The sequence below is a fragment of the Mastomys coucha genome, unplaced genomic scaffold (genome assembly GCF_008632895.1).
Source record: "Mastomys coucha isolate ucsf_1 unplaced genomic scaffold, UCSF_Mcou_1 pScaffold21, whole genome shotgun sequence".
Taxonomy (NCBI): domain Eukaryota; kingdom Metazoa; phylum Chordata; class Mammalia; order Rodentia; family Muridae; genus Mastomys; species Mastomys coucha.
The window spans coordinates 117,117,704-117,128,001 of NW_022196904.1; the positions used below are offsets into that span (position 1 = coordinate 117,117,704).

A 10,298-nucleotide genomic window follows, 5' to 3' on the forward strand; every position below is an offset into this window, starting at 1 on the left:
TAAAGGTCTGTCTATACCCTGGTTCTGTCTTGGAAGAGGCATATTGCTTGGGACTAAGATACTTTGGGGGTCTGAAAACAAGAAATAATCACAAGTCAGTTATGGTAGGGTTTTACTAGCCATAGCTCCTGGGAGGTCAGTGGGTGTGTAAGAATTTGTGGATTAGGAGAAGGCTGGATAAATCCCAACAAGAGGCTTGACTGCTGGTAGCCCCACCCTCTTTAGCTAAGAGTAAGGTGACTGAAGACTGCCAGCTCTTAGAGGTGATGGGTGTCACCTGCCCTTTGTGTGAGTGTGTGTGTGTGTGTGTGTGCAGTTTTGTAGGAAAGGGAACAGAGGCACAAGAGGGTAAGAGGTGACTCAAGACTACCTCAGCTGTGCAGATACATAGGAAACTCCATGCAGTGCCTCCTTCCTGCAGAGGTGTGGATGTAGAAGGTACTAAGATGGGTCTCCCAGTACTAGATCTCAGTCACTTGGAAAGCATATTTGTGCTTAGACACCAGCAGCCCCAAGGTATGCAAGCTGGGGAGTCTCTGGAGTGTAATGAGAATCTGCAGTTTCCTGGTACACAAAGAAGAGGGATTTTAACTGTGCTAAGGGGCTGACCTTTGAACACTCTGGGCTCAGCACCACATAAAGTGGGAAAATCTCCAACTTAACTGCCTTTCCTGACTTCTGGGCTCCACATTCCAAACCCAGAAGCAGCTGCTCCAAGATGTTTTATTGTTTTTATTTCCCACAACCCTTGTGTTTTCCTTTTTTCTATATTCTTGCTGTTTTAATTTTATTTTACTTTGAGAGGTGTTGTGTAGTTCCCACTGGTCTCAAACTCTTTACATAACTTGAGGGTAGTGTTGATTCTTGATCCTGCTACTGCCAAGTGCTGGGGTTCTAGGCATGTGACACCACTCCCAATTTGATCTTATTTTTTAAAAGTTTAGGGCTCTTTTTTACTCCTATGTTATCTAATTTTGCTCACATACCTCTTCTTTATTGTACATTAAAATTTTTTTTATGTATTTTGATTTTTAAAAAAATATTTATTTTATGTACATGAGTACACTGTAGCTATCTTCAGACACATGAGGAGAGGGCATCAGATCCCCATTACAGATAGTTGTGAGCCACCATGTGGTTGCTGGGAATTGAACTCAGGACCTCTGGAAGAACAGTCTGTGCTCTTAACTGCTGAGCCATCTCTCCACTCCCTTGGACATTTATTTTATTTTTGCTATTTTCACTCCTGTTTCCTAACATGCTTTTCTTGTCTTCTGTTAGGTACTGAGTTCAATTCCCAGCAACCACATGGCTCACAACCATCTGTAATGGAATCCGATGCCCTCTTTTTGGTGTGTGTGAAGACATCAACAGTGTACTCATATATGTAAAATAAATCTTTAAAATAAAAATGAAGCAAAGAGCCTCCCATTCCTAGTTTTCCTGATTAGATCCCTTGTACCTTGCTATTCTCTTCTGTCTTGACCCCTTATGCCCTGTTCTTGAAATGGTCCCTTTTTATTTTCTTATAGTTATTCTGGGATAAGTATGTGCATCTGTGGATTTGGAGCCAGGAGCCTCTGGCGAGAGAGAACATGTGGCATTTATATCTCGGGGTCTGGGTTACCTCATTCAATAGGATCTTTTCTAGTGCCATCCATGTATCTTCAAAGTTCATGATTTTATTTTCTTTATAGCTGAATAGCTTTCCATAGTGTATATTAAATGAAAAAAGAAGTAAAAAGGAAAGGGAAGGATATGACTGCTTCTAGGTAGGGTTGAGAAGAAAGTTTATTGTAGATGTGAAGGAGAGCATAGCCTGAGGCAGACACATCTAGGAGAGTCCAGAGTGAACGTGGTGATCGTGAACCATGTGGGGAGAGGGAGAAACGAAGGGAGAGAGGGGATCCGAGTACAGCAGCAAAGAGGCCAAAGTACAAAAGGCTCCTTTTGGGATGCGTAACCAAAAATGTATGGATTATATAAGCAAGAGACTCTGGGGAAGGGGCAGCCCAGACTCTGGGCTAGAAAGTTCAAGGTGAATGGCAGGGTATGCCAGCTATACCCTGTAACAGGTAGGGACAGAGGGATGCTGGGAGAATCTGTTGTTGGCCAGGTCTGCTTCAATATGTTCAATAGACACCTCAGATGCTTATCCTGGCTTTGGCACTTAATATATTATGTACTCCATTTTAATGATCTTTTCATTGCTTAAAGGACATTTAGGTTGTTTCCGTTTCCTAGCCACTGTGGACAGAGCAGTGATGAACACGGCTGAGCAAGTACCTGTGTGTTTCTTATATAGATGTATCCTTCCTTAGTTTGGGGAAGGGCTGGTTTTTTTTGTTTGTTTGTTTTTTGTTTTTTGTTTTTTTTAAACTGTGATTTTGTCTGGTCTATACAGGTTACTCGGGATTCTTCTCTCTCATAGGTGCCTGTAGTTGGAAGGCTTGGTTTTCATGGTGTCCCTCATTTCCTGCGTGTTCCTTTCTTGTGTTTAATTTTTTTTCACATTTTACTTATTGGCTCTGGATCCACAGCTTTGAGTCTTTTTTTTTTTTTTTTGAAGATTTATTTATTATTATATGTAAGTACACTGTAGCTGTCTTCAGACACTCCAGAAGAGGATGTCAGATCTCATTACAGGTGGTTGTGAGCCACCATTTGGTTGCTGGGATTTGAACTCATGATCTTTGGAAGAGCAGTCAATGTTCTTACCTACTGAGCCATCTCACCAGCCCAACTTTTTTTTTGTTTCTGTTTTTTGAGACAGGGTTTCTCTGTATAGCTCTGGCTGTCCTGGAACTTACTTTGTAGACCAGGCTGGCCTCAAACTCAGAAATCCAACTGCTTCTGCCTCCCAAGTGCTGGGATTAAAGGTGTGCACCACCATTGCCTGGCCAGCTTTGAGTCTTCATGCTCTGTCTTCTGCTTGGCTCATTCAACTTGTAAGGCTCCCCTTTGGGTTTTCTAGTTGGGCCATTGGATATTTCAACTCCATTTTCATTTCAGCTGAACTTCATTCAGTACCTCCTTATTGAATTTCACTCTCAGGTCCTGGGCTGTGTGATTTCTGTCGTCCTTCTGATTACACATCCTGGGTACCATTCAGGCTCATTTTCCTTGAGTTCTCTACTCTTGCTTTCATTGAGCTCTTTCTTTGTGCTTCCTTTAAACTCCTTGAATTCTTTGATGAAGTCTATGTTTATTCTCTTAAATTCTGTGTTCTGGGGTTCATCTAGGAAACTCAATGGCAAGCATTTTTACAGATCTGGAGAGAAGATACTGGCTTGATATTTCATATTGTTGGTAGTTTTTGCAATGAGATCTGGGCATGTAGGCTTCCTTTTAAAATTCTGAGTCTGGTCTGGGCAGACCAGGTTGAGGCACAGAAGATGTGTGGGTGGGTTGGGCCTAGGGGTTGGAAATAGCTTGGATGGAATGAAGTTAGGTGGACAGAGGGGACTGAGCTGGTGTACAGGAAATACACTGTGGTCCAAGCCTGGAGGGTAGGGATACATTTGGCTGAGTGGGACAGTTGGATGTAGTGTGTTTGGGGCACTGAGTGGTGGCGGGTCCTGGAAGAATCCTGAGATTGGTTGTGATGCAGGCATGGGTGGCCAGACTAGTCTGGTGCACTGGATGATGTAGTGGTTCAGATCTGGGGAGTAGGCATGGATGGGAAGCTAGGGAGACTCAGGCTAGACCCTGAAGGAGGAGGAGGCAGGGGAGGTCTGGCTTTGGAGAACAGTTAGACTCATCACAGAAAGGACCTGTGGTACTTGTGTGTTTTCTTATTTGTGGAGATACTGCCATAATACTATCGCATAGTCAATACCACCATGAGACAAATATCATTACTGTGGTTTCTTAGAACTGGTCTAACCTCCCAGGGGTCATACAGGATCAGAATATTGGTGTAAAAAGTTATGTTTTAAATTTATCATGGCTAGACTCAGGACACAGTGAAATAATTATAGTTAACATGGACTGAGCATTTATGGCATGCTCCCTAACATGTTATCTCCCTGAATTATCACAACTACCACAATATATTAATAGTAGAATCTTCCTGTTTCTGACATAAGAACTAGGAGGTCCAGAGAGTGACTTTATCAAGGCTTATACCTATAGGGCCGAAGACATGTCTCAGTGGTTAAGAGCACTGGCTACTCTTCCAGAGGAGTGGGGTTCAGTTCCCAGCACCCATATCATGGCTCTTTCTGAGGATCCAACACATTCTTCTGTCCTCCAGCACCAGGCCCAGATGTGGTGTATAGCCATATATGCTGGCAAAATACCCACACATATAAAAAAAAAATCACATACTTATAGAACTAGGGTTTAACATCTCCTCCCCGTTTGGCTCATATTCTGTGTTATTTACTGCTGTATTACTGTGATCAAAATATCTGATTTGTGGCTTCAGGGTCCAAAATATCTGGCTCCTGGTTTCAGAGCATCTCAATGTATTATTACAGGGAAGTCAAGGTAATGAGTAGCAGAGAGTGAAGCAGAGGCTGCTCGGATCACAGAGGAGCGGGAAACGGAGCCCAGTTTGTCTCAAACTCTTGATTTCCTGTCTCAGCCTTCCAAGTATTGGGATTATAGGTTGTTAGCATTCTGTATAAAACTGGACCTGCACCTTCTGACCTATCCTCAGATGGCTCCACAGGCCAGCGAAGAAACAGCCAACTCTCCCAAGACTGGACAAACACCCCCCATACCCATTCCTCTAGGTTCCCTAGAGACGTCACCCCAATGTCAGCATGAAGCAGCCAGATATCACGATGACCCTATTCCTGCTTCTCCATCACCTCTTTCTAATTTTTTCTTTTTTAACTAAACCAAAATGGGGGAATGTTAGCATTCTGTATAAACTCCACCCCTACAGATACCTGGCAGTAGCCAGGTGTGCTCCTCCCCATGGTTACCTGGCAACGGCCAGGTAGGCCTGGCCCTATATAAGGGGCTACTTGCCCCCTCCTCTCTCTCTTACTCCTGCTTCTCTCTCTTGCCTCTTGACCCTTTGTTCCCCCTCTCTCCCCATTCCCTTCCCTGCCCTCTGGTCATGGTCAGCTCCTACTTCTCTCCTCTCTCCTTCTCTCTGCCTTTCTATGCCTCTGCTACCCTCTTAACTCCCCTCCCCATGCCCTAAATAAACTCTATTCTATACTATACCGATGTGTGTCTGGTCCCTCAGGGGGAAGGGATGCCACAGCATGGGCCTGCCGAGGCATTCCCTTCCCCCACACCTCTCCAGAACATATTCTTATAGCTCTTTCTCTTTTTATGATCACAACATAGGTGTATAGCTTTCTGTTTGTCATCCTATATGATTTGCCATGAGGAGCTTTGGCTGTTTGTATAAATAACAAACCATTGGAACCTAAGAATGATCCAGTGCATCTTTACTGGTGTAAGACTCTGTCAAGCCTTAGCTTACCAGAGACCCCCTAAGAGAACCACGTGGAGCCTGATCAAGGCAAAACGCAAGAGGATTTTTATTGTTCCAGTGCACTGGGGCCATCCCAGACCCTAAGGAGAGGAGGCGACCTGCTCAGCTTGTTCAGTGAGCTTTTATAGCAGTCATTAGACACAATATGATTGGTGAAACAGTGTAACTTTCTAAACTGATTGGTCTTCAGGGAATGAGGTGGGAAGGACTTCCATTGTCTGAAGGTGGGCAAAGGTCAGCCCTGGGGAATGTTTCCCCACCCGCAGGTTGGTTCTCACCCTGTGGTCTGAGAAATGTTAATTAGCCTCTCCCTTCCGGAGGGCAAGAGTTCCACCACCTTCCCAAAGTTCCTGAGCTGATCTTATTAAGCTCCACGGCAATTCCTGGCCTCCTGGTGTTTTTCTGGGATGTCCCTGTTTAATCGGTTCTCACACTGGTCAAATCATTCAGCCCCTCAGTGGTGCAAATACATGCGCCTTGTCTTATATGCTGATCCACAGAAAGTGATTGGTAAGGTCAGATGGTAGTGATTGGTGATGACACAAGCCACGCCAACAAGGGGCTGGATTATTTGACCAGTAAAGATGTACATATAAACATACACATACAAATACATCTATGAACACACATGCACACATACATAAGAACTGCCAGTACTTACGGGGCAGAAGTATGTACATCTCTGGGAGTTTGAAGCCAGCCTGGTTTTAGATAGTGAGTTCCAGGACAGCTGGGGCTACATAGTGAGACCCTGTCTCAAATCAACAACAACCACAATTACAACTATATTACTACTACTACTACTAGTACTACTACTACTACCTTTATTACTATTACTATAACTTCTACTACTATAATTACCTTTTCTTTTTTTTTTTTTTGGTTTTTCGAGACAGGGTTTCTCTGTATAGCCCTGGCTGTCCTGGAACTCACTCTGTAGACCAGGCTGGCCTCGAACTCAGAAATCTGCCTGCCTCTGCCTCCCAAGTGCTGGGATCAAAGGCGTGCGCCACCTTTGATAATTAGCTTTTCTACTAATTATCTACTAAAAGATAATTACCTTTTCTACTATAACTACCTTTACTACAACAACAACAACTACTACTACTACTACAAAAGAGGTAAAAGGACTGAGCTCTGAGCTCCTCTACTGGGGAGGAAAGAATTGGGCAAAGAAACCAAGAAGGAGGAACCAAGGCAGCAGAGACAGAGCTGTAGGGTTGCAGATGTCAACTAAAGAAATTAGTTACAGGAAGTAGTGAGGAAGTGTCAAAAGGGTTGAATCACTAATGATAAGGATGGGGAACTGAAGGCTGCAGTAAGCCAAGTTGGCTTGTTGACCTCTGAAACTGTTTCGGTAAGGAAGGGGCTAGGATGGGGTTTGAGTGCTTGGAAGGAGTTTTAGGGAGAAAAACACACAGTGGATACAGATAACTGCTTTGGAGAAGTTTTGCAAAATGGAAGTGAAACCAGGGCAGTGGTTGATGAGGGAGGTAGGGCAGTGGTTGATGAGGGAGGTAGGGCAGTGGTTGATGAGGGAGGTAGGGCAGTGGTTGATGAGGGAGGTAGGGCCAGAGATGGGTTTCTTGCTTCTCTTTGGGAGAAATGCATTGTTCTTGATTGTCAGGTCCCTCCTTTTCTTCACAAAATTTTGATACATTTATTTGTATTTTATTTGTCTCTCTGTGTGTATGTGTATATACATGTGTATGTTTATATATGTATATATGTGTGTATGTGTGTGTGCCCACCTGTGCTGAGATGTATGTGTGTGTATATATATATACACACACACACACACACACACATATATGTATATATATATATATATATATATAGATAGATAGATAGAGAGAGAGAGAGAGAGAGAGAGAGAGAGAGAAGGACAACTCTGGGAATTGGTTATTGCTTTCAGCCATGTGGATTGCACTGGGAATATCAGGCTTTTACCCACTAAGCCCTCTTACTGGTTTTCTTTCATTTTTTCAACAGGTCTTCTGTGTCCCAGGCTGGCCTTTTTATCAGTGATGTAGTCGAGGATGACCTTGAACTTCCGATCCTCTGTCCTCCTCTCCAGAATGCTGGGATAATTGGTGTGTGTGCTACCACACCTAGCTGTTACTCCTTCTTTTAGATTATTTATTTATTTGTTTGTTGTTATTATTGTTATTATTTTAGGTTTTTGAGACAGGGCCTCTCTACATAGCCCTGGCTGTTCTGGAACTCACTCTGTAGACCAGGCTGGCCTCAAACTCACAGAGATCGATCTGCCTCTGCCTCCTCAGTGATGGGATTAAAGGCATGTGCCACCATGTTCTTCCTAGTTTTCTTATTTTAAGTTGTGTTATATGTGTGTCTTCATGTGGGTGTGTGCATGTGAGTGCACATACCTTTTGGGGCCTCTGCAACATCAGTCTGTGCTCTCAACCTGTGAGCCATGTTTTCAGCTATTTTTCTTTCCTTTCTTATCTTCTTTTCTCTCCTTTTCTTTCTTTCTTTCTCTCTTTCTTCTTTTCTTTTTTTCTTTTTTTGAAAAAAGCTCTGGCAAGTTCTATAGCAAGAGAGCTTCCTTGCTTCACTGTCTTCCAATCTGCTCTGGATCTGGTGTGTTCTTAACTGAATGGAAACAAAGAAATAAAAGGGAAAGCACTTGACTGCTCCTAGGTTTGGCGGGGGAGGAGGTTTGCTGTATACATGAGGGAGAGCACAGCCAGAGGACGGACATCTGGGAGAGTCCAGAGAACGTCACCAGACTGAGCTGGACCATGTGTGTGGAGGAGGGGAAGGGATTGGAGAGAGAAGGGGATCAGGTGTAGCAGCCAAGACTGCAAGGATACAAAAGGGGCAGGTAATCAAAATGGCCGGATCATATAGGGAAGGGCCTCTGGGGGAGGGGCCCTCAGGGCAGGACAGTTGACCAAACATGGCAACATCAAGGACCATGGGCATCACCATAGCCCTGGAGCTTCATCATAGCCCGGGGCAACAGTATGGACCACGGACACCAGCATAGCCACCAGGGGAAGTACAGATCATACTGTACGGATGAGGAGGTCCACTGCAGGAAATGAATCATTCTTCATCTTAGACATCCTGTTGCTGTGCAGAGCCAGAGCGATCATGTGACTGGGCAGTCTGTTAGGGAGGCAGTCTGTACAAGCTCCAGGCTGCTGCACACCACCCTGCTGACCCTGCTGGGCAACAACATGTCCTTCTATTGACCACAGCCTTCTCTCACACCTGTCACAGCTGTGGCCTCTCTAGTTCTGCCTCTCTCCACCTCACATGCACTGTTCTGTTCCTCCATTTTTCCCACCTCTCAACACTCATCCACTCATCGATCGTAGTGACATTGGAAGCTGCAGTGTGTCACACAGTATTTTTTCATTTTTTTCCTCCCAAACAGCTTTACATGCAAATGTTCATTGCAGTAAGTTATTGATCTGGTTCGAGGTTTCTGGTTTCTGACACACCATCAATACTGGACCGTCACTGAGACTCCTCTTAGGTGTCCTGCTGTTGACTGTTATGGTCTGGCTTCCTCCCCCACCCCTGGAATGACTGTTGCCATTTTGTTCCATGCTTGTCAGATATTTCGTATTGTTGCTGCAACATGCCTGCCAGCCACTGACACAGAGTAGTGACTTGGCTCAAGGACCTGCTGACCACAGTCCCTTTTTTGTTTTTCCTGTATGTTCTGAGTGCTCTGTATGAGGTTTGCTAATCTTCAGAAAGTCCACAAAACCTCACATAGGACCCATCAGATCAAAGGTCAATATGAACTGCTATGTCTAAAATATCTTGAGTCAGAGCTGACCACTGGGTAGCCCTTCCTGCACCTACATGTGAGCTCACTGTGGTTTTTGTGGCTGACACTGAAGAACGTTACTAATAAGACAAAAGTTATGATTATAATACCCCTGCTCTGTTATCTCAAAATTCTGAAATCAGCTTAAAGGTTAGCTGATAATACTTTGTCTAGTAAGCCATCTGATCCCCTCCCTGCCCTTTAAACCTGTTAAGTTTTGAACCTGGTTTTTCTCATAAAAAGTCTACTCCAAGAGCAGACTAGTATTGCAACTAGGTTCCTGAGTCTTTTTATTTTGTGGTCCTGGACGTCCTGTATTAAGGTGTATGTTCAATAAAATGTTTTTGTTTAACTGAGATCAGTGTTTGATTTGAGTGGCGATTCCTGAACTCTAACATTGCCCAAAATCATGGTGATCCGTGCTCTGGTTCCAGAGGACCAGGTTTGTCACATGATCTAGCAGCTCATAGATGGTGTGGATGTTGGGGCAGACCAACTCAATGCGCTGGATCCTGACCTGGATGGTAGCTGAGTTGGTCAGCCCCGGCTTCATTAGGCCTATGGGGCCTGCCTCATAAAATTGTTTTTGTTGCTACTTTTATGGATCATAATGTAACTATCTGATGGTCTTAGGGGACCTCTGTGAGAGAGTCATTGATACCTAACAGGGGTGACACACAGGTTGAGGATGGCTGCTCTAGCTCCCCAGGGATCCTTCTCCCATCAGTGATGGCATGTTGACAGACCGACCCAGTCTTATACAAGTCTCATGCAAGTGGCCATCGCTGTTGGGGGTTCCTGTGAGCAACAGCTGTGTCCTGTCCAGAAGGGAATGTAACACATACTTTAACTCTGCCGGGAAGATCCTCTTGGTCTTCGTCTTGCATGGTTTCTGCTGTTATTTTTGTTCCCTTGAGATGAGCATATTTTCCTTTTTATTTGTGTGGTTTGTACTTTTTTGTTGTCAAAACTGAACATTGGCGTCTGATAATAAAACAGTTGTGGAAATCAGGTTCTTTTGCTACTCTGGTT

The 10,298-nt window shown here is 44.2% G+C and overlaps 1 pseudogene; it reads right to left on the bottom strand.

Annotated features, from left to right (window-relative positions):
- LOC116101363 overlaps nt 1-9,819 on the bottom strand; it is a 14,383-nt pseudogene extending 4,564 nt beyond the window's left edge.
- Nucleotides 9,820-10,298: the final 479 nt, after the last annotated feature.